This window comes from Pecten maximus, unplaced genomic scaffold (assembly GCF_902652985.1).
Source record: "Pecten maximus unplaced genomic scaffold, xPecMax1.1, whole genome shotgun sequence".
Lineage (NCBI taxonomy): Eukaryota > Metazoa > Mollusca > Bivalvia > Pectinida > Pectinidae > Pecten > Pecten maximus.
The window spans coordinates 33998-40778 of record NW_022982934.1 but is presented as its reverse complement, the minus strand read 5'-3'; the positions used below and the strand labels follow the sequence as shown (position 1 = coordinate 40778).

Here is a 6781-nt window from a genome sequence, read left to right as displayed (position 1 = left end):
CTTTCAGCGTATCAAGTCTCGTTGTGTGAATGTAATGCATTTTCAGCAGCTCTAAATTACATCTACTCATTTTCGCTATCATGATCGACAGTTAGCTATGTCTCGTATACGGATGTTTGTCGGGGTGTTCCAGATAAACTTACAGAGTCTCTTCGACACTACTTATCACCTATGTTTGTGTAGATGTATCTTAGGAGAGGGAGTATACACACTTGAGCTAAACAGGTGTGTATTACGTAATAATACAATGCTCTATTTCCTACTCTAAATCACGCACTGCGAAAAGAATTTCATATCTTTTGTTTACTTAATAGAAGTACACATGTGTGGTCGCTAATAACGTATACAATTTATGATAGACACATGTCCCGGAGAAGATTTGTATCGATAAATGTTAATAAATTTGACAGTTTAGAGGTATAAACCATGAATACATTGTTAGAATGTCAAGTAAACAAGAGTATGTTTCTAGACGTAAATAAATTTAAAAGTCCCGAGGCTTATACAGAATATACATGGCTGCCCAATATATAGTACCCCATGTTCGCCATTGTAAAACATGTTAGCATATTTAATAAAGTAACGCATCGGGCATAATTTATTTTTCACCGAATATCACTCATACTGTCTGCACTTTTCGTTGCGGTATATTAGATATTAATCAGGACCACTTTATACCTATCCCACGAAAACAGACTCATTACCTACAGGTAATTATAGTTTTGTCCGCCTTTCAGTTCAGGTCATGTCTGTTAGTCAATCAGTAAATATAATTTATCATCGAATTAATCATGATAATAACCTCTTTTTTCAAGTTGATAAGTACATTTGTATAAAAAAAACTTCAATTGTACACCCGATTATATACGATTTAGATAACATTATCGGATGTGACATATCTGTGCAGTGATTAATTTTCGTCGACGGGTGATACACCACAATCTGTATGAAATGTCCCTGAGGTGATACACACTTAAGTAATTATACCATGATTTACATGTCGAGGCGATGATGCACGGTTTAGTATCTTCGACGGACATTACATGCTTCTTCGATGATATAGGTCATCGTTATTTTCGACGGGTAATACATGGCGGCTATGCGATGCTACTTGATTTACAAAACAACATCAGATATCACATGTCGATAGAATTATAAAGGCCCAAGTAATTAATAGTCAATGAGTAATACAAGCCGGTGAGATGATTCACGACTTTGTTGATATCGTAAGGAATGTCATTTTATTCCATACTATACGATTTAGCTAACGTGGTGACGGGTAAAACAAGCCATCCTCATGCGATGACATAATTTAGTTAACAGCATCAAGTGTTATATGACCTTATGATGATCCAAGATGAAGTATTTCTGACGAGTGTTACCAAAAATAAAACTAATGTAACCATACCAGCAGGGACGGATTTACATGAAGCTCTAGGATTAGCAAAAAGCCTCCGGTTGTGTTCATCCATCGGTCTAATTTCTACTTCTCCGGTTATAGTCAAGACAACAAAATGAAATGACTTCCGGGATTCACGGTACACACCAAGCATATACATTGTACGTCAAAAAGATGATATCAATTAGTGATAGTATTTAGACTGAAAAGTTGACATCATGTACTGATTAAAAGTGACTTTCATTCGTCCTCCTCCTTCACCTACGACCAATTTTAATTTTAAATGAGATGAAAGATATTTTTCAGTCAGAAGGCGAACGTAACCCAGGTCAAACGATTTTGGTTTGGTTTGGTTTATTTTGTTTAACGTCCTATTAACAGCTAAGGTCATTTAAGGACGGCCTCCCTTGCGTGCAGCATGCATGCATGTGGTGAGTGCGTATGTGTGTTTTGGGAGGCTGCGGTATGTTCGTTTTAAGTCTCCTTGTGAGAGGGCACCAGTAAGGACAATGAACAATCCTCAACAAAATGTACTTTTGAATATCAGCGGGTGCTCGATATAATAACGGAGGAATAATGGCAACATGCTCACACGCTGCTATCAATGAAGATGGAGTTTGATAAATCGGGGTTCCAAATAAGGCGCAATTTCTTAACTAACAGCTATAGCAATAGCCGTGTACCACAATAACCCATTTTTGTAACACGCCATATTTAGCACATTTGTATAGCTGCTTTTGGACAGACTACAAAATATGTCAAAGGTGAAACTAGCTACCAGGAAGATGTTTAGTTGGAATTCCAGTAAGTCTTAAATAGTGATTTCATGATATATTTACTAATGATATTTCGAAATAGGATGGATTAACATTGGCAAGGTAGATTTTATATCGTTATTAACATATTTTCCGGTTGTGATGTTAAAAGTCCAAGACTAGTTAGAAAGCGTTTTCATTTTTAGATCACTCGTGCCTCAAGACGCCTATTCTAATTACCCATTGTTCGTCGTCGTGAGTCGGGTTATATGAAATTCAGCTGGACGGTATAATTACTTCCTCAACCAAGCGATTTCCTGGTTAATATGATATACATGTACACAAATTAAAACTCTTGGCTGATGCAATGATATGAAACGAAGTGTAGGGTCGATACATCTGTTACACACGGCCAATAGAACCCATTCCAGTACTTCGTTTCTGAAGGGTTTCCGACTATTTGATTCGACTTGGCCACGCGATGTCCGACAACCAGTGACATTTCTATTGTAAAACGAATGATAATTATCAATAGTGATGTCACTAATGTATTGTTTTCTCCAATATTGTGTTTTCTAATAGTGTGTTTTTACTCATTGCGGTTAAGGATGATCAATAGTGATGTCACCAATGTTTTGTATACTGTGTTTACACGTCGTGGATGAGGATTATCAGTAGTTATCAAAAGTGATGTCAGTAATGTATTTTTTCAGATCCTTAGTTTTTACACGTCGTGGACCAGCAGATTATCGATAATCATCGATTGTGAAGTCACAATTTTAGCTCCCTTTTTGTTTTTGTTCGCACCAATGGTCGCCTTCAGGGGTACTGATCTAGGAAGACAGAGTTTACGTGGACGAGAATATTACCGTGCAAACTAAACAACAACGTTAAAATTAAAAGGCAAATACTTACATGTCGTTAGGCTATTCTGTGACGATGGAACAACCGTTTATTAACATATAATTTATCACACAATAACAATAAAATATACATCAATGAATATTGTTTCTACCACAATACGCAGTGTTATTTCACTTTCAGGCCACTGTATAAATGTGCTGACTGTCGGATATGTATGATTTATTCCACTAGTTGAATAACCGTCCGGTATTTTGATTAGAAAAGAATTCGAACTTTGACACGAACTGTAAATTGGTATTAACGTCATCAACAATCGAATGACGTCACATCACCGGGTCCCGGCCGTCACTTGTACACATTATTTGCATACGCAAAATTAGACTTGGCCACGCTCCCCTTGGATTCAAGCCGATATCATAGTGGTGAAACAGGTCAAACGACTCGTTATTTTTGGATATGGAATTTATTTCACACTCGTAAGTTACTTAAGCTCATGTCTTTTGTAACTTTAAAACAATAACATACTCGAGTGAAATGAATTCCATATCAAACAACCACTCGTTGTGTAACCTCTATATATCGTACATTGTACACGATCGCACTCTTTACTTTAAATCTTTGCATCCAGGATAAAAAAAAAACAGAGATAAAACTCATCGAGTCTAAGAAAAACTCAGGGAAACCTTGGGATGCTATATATCTTTGAGAAAGACCAACCAAACATCAAAACTGTGAAATATTTTGGATACATTTTTTGGCAATATCCACTTCCACCAGGTCTCAAAAGATTTATTCACTTCGTTTTCTATTGGCAAGTGTGGATCTTGATGCTTTTTTTATAGAATTATTATGCTTAAATCTTAGGTTTCTCTCAATAATGCCACAGGTGGTATGCCTGTCCGGTAACGCTTAGTCCACATGATGTGTATGGGACAAATCCAAAACTGAACTTTGAAGGTGATTTCCTGCAACAAATAAAGCTCATGTTGAAAATGAATTATAGAGTCGTTTGCTTTTAGTTCATTTTGAATAAATAAATGAGAGAAATTAAATGGTTCTTATTGATGTGACCTAACGTAGATTTCACCTAGAAGCAGAAGACGCTTACTCTTCCGGAGCGAACACATTGTCTTATTCTTTTTGTATAGTCATTCATTGGTTTCAATGTAATTTTATATTTTGTTGATATTTTACCATTGTTTTATTGAATTTCTCTTGAATATAATAATAAGTTTTCATATCGGTATTCCCTGTTTGTTGAGGTAAATAAAACAAGTTTGATAATGGGTTTGTGTATGCATTTTGTGTTTACAAACAGTATTCAAAACTATAGTATCGGAACTTTCTAAAGCTCATTTTATTTCTCTTTTCAGGTAAAGTCTGCAAACGATTTTTGTGAATGTTACAATGAAGCTGAAAAAGACTTACAAAGAATGCATTGGTAACTGGAGAGTGTATTCGGGTAGCAGAATGGACAGGGGGTCAGTTATCAGCATCCAACAGTCAGCAAAGGAAACTGAAAATGGATAAATAACTATTGAAGGAAAAATATTCACTAATATGGTTACACGAATCCCAAAACATCCGAGTTATTACATGTAACTGGATTAATCGACATGATTCATAGCTCGTTATATATTTATAACATTTTCGTCCAATTCAACCACAATAAGCAACTAACTTTTTATTCATTCGTTGATCCACTTAATCTATTTTGATTGTACCTAACCCCTTTCTTAACAGTTTTTTCACGAGCATCACAACACGCGCATAACGGTTTTATTGGTACACGTGATTCCTATAACTGTTAATTCTATTTAACGGTATTGTACGCATGCACATCTCACCAAATGATGAATCACGCGACATTTAACTTACGTTCACTTCTGACCTGAGCATAAAAGTATCTCACCGCCGCGGTTCGTCGACACAAGGATGGGACTAGGAAATCTATGAAAAGGAAAGTGAGAAGCTATCGATTCAGGAAGACAGTATAATCAAAATACATTTAATACATGCACTATAATCGAACGAGCTTTTATAACAGAACACGTTTTGTTCATAAATATTAATCCTTTAACAGAATACCAACCAGATTACATTAACAAGCTTACCTATTCGGTTATAAAAACAGGATTTCACACGTTCTGAGACGTATTCGCGGCACCGCAGACTCCGCGTACAATTTTCCTTAATAATTAAAAAAGAATATTTTGTAAATTGTTAAATAAATTAATTTTAAAAAGGATAATTTTATCAAGCAGATATTTATTTACTCATCTAGAGATTCTTTTTCAAAGACCCATTTTTAAATGAATTAGACATACTGTTATTTATAATATATTTACATGAAACAAACATGTATTAATTATGTTTAAGGCCTCACCCAAGCTTGATACGATATTGAGAAAAAGAGTTATATATTACGAGTAATATCAAGTAGTGATTCGATATATTTTACTCACCATAACGGACTCTTTCTTCTGAATGTAAATTTACTACGAAATAATTCGGACCAATCAAAATCATCGTTACAACCAATGACATCAGATTACCACAACATTTTCAGCTAATATAGATGCTTTGAGCATGATACGATCATATCAAATTCTTCAAATAATAACAATATATGTACATTTGAATTGGAGTATTAAATCAAGATCGTGCTCATAAAATGACAATAACAAATAATGAAGTTATATCTCAAATTAGTCATATCCATATGATTACTATAAATTCTTTCTATCTTGAAATGTGATGTTCTTATATAATAATACAACAGTATATATCAACAATACATAATCTGACAGAAATAAACAACATAAGAAAAGGATCATTATCTTTAGACACGATATCAATTGGTTTTCAATTTTTGCATCTATTACATCAATCAATATTATGAATTGATTTCTATTAATTTCATTAGATACGTGAATGTTGCCAATATACAGTTATATATAGTTCTTATAATAGAAACATTGATATAATTAATTATATAATTATTTTACTGATCAATAATGCACCTTTATAGGGAATCACATCAACATTACAATGATAAAGATTTATAACATTTTACAAATTCAAAAGCAAAATGAACTAAATAACCCTAAATTGGTCAATTTTTAAATTTACTTTGCTTCATAGTGATGCTGTTAAATACAAGAGAAATCGCTAGGTTAGAATAAAGCAAGCCTCGTGGTTATTTACACTGAATGGTAAATAAAGAGTATAACACATACAACAGAATGAAACAATGTCTATCACATGAATAAATATTATGGACATTTCAAATTCCTCAATTCTAGTTTTTTTCTTCTAGATTTTCTTTAAAAGTATTTGTATTTTTTAAGTAATTACTTTCCTTTTTGTTACTTCATCATTCTATCGAAAAGTCAAAGGAAATAAAGTCATCATGACAAGGAAATGATTTCAACAACTGATTTTTCTGAGATATAAGTTGAGTTTTGATTCTACTTTTTTGATTTGTTTATCTCAGAAGTATTCTTTTGTCCCAAAAAACATTAAAGGTGCTACATCTCCGACAAAGATTGTGTATAAAAGATTGAAAACAAGAATATGTTGCTGTATACTTGTATTTATGAAGTAGTGTATACGCTGTTGGTGATGTAGAATCGTTAAAGAATTGTATAATTCAGTGTCAACATACTCATGGCCATATACGGTCACCAAGGCAACCGTTAACTAAATTATATCAGTTTTCATATTTATACATATCAACAAGAAAATGTATTTCACAGTGTAT

The 6781-nt window shown here is 33.7% G+C and overlaps 1 long non-coding RNA gene across 1 annotated transcript; it reads right to left on the bottom strand.

The window, feature by feature from the left end:
* Nucleotides 1–3907: 3907 nt before the first annotated feature.
* LOC117321160 lies at nt 3908–6200 on the bottom strand. The gene is made up of 4 exons (XR_004531228.1): nt 5133–6200; nt 4897–4968; nt 4447–4534; nt 3908–3983 (listed from the first exon to the last, which is right to left on the bottom strand). It is a non-coding gene; the product is annotated as an uncharacterized LOC117321160 (long non-coding RNA).
* Nucleotides 6201–6781: the final 581 nt, after the last annotated feature.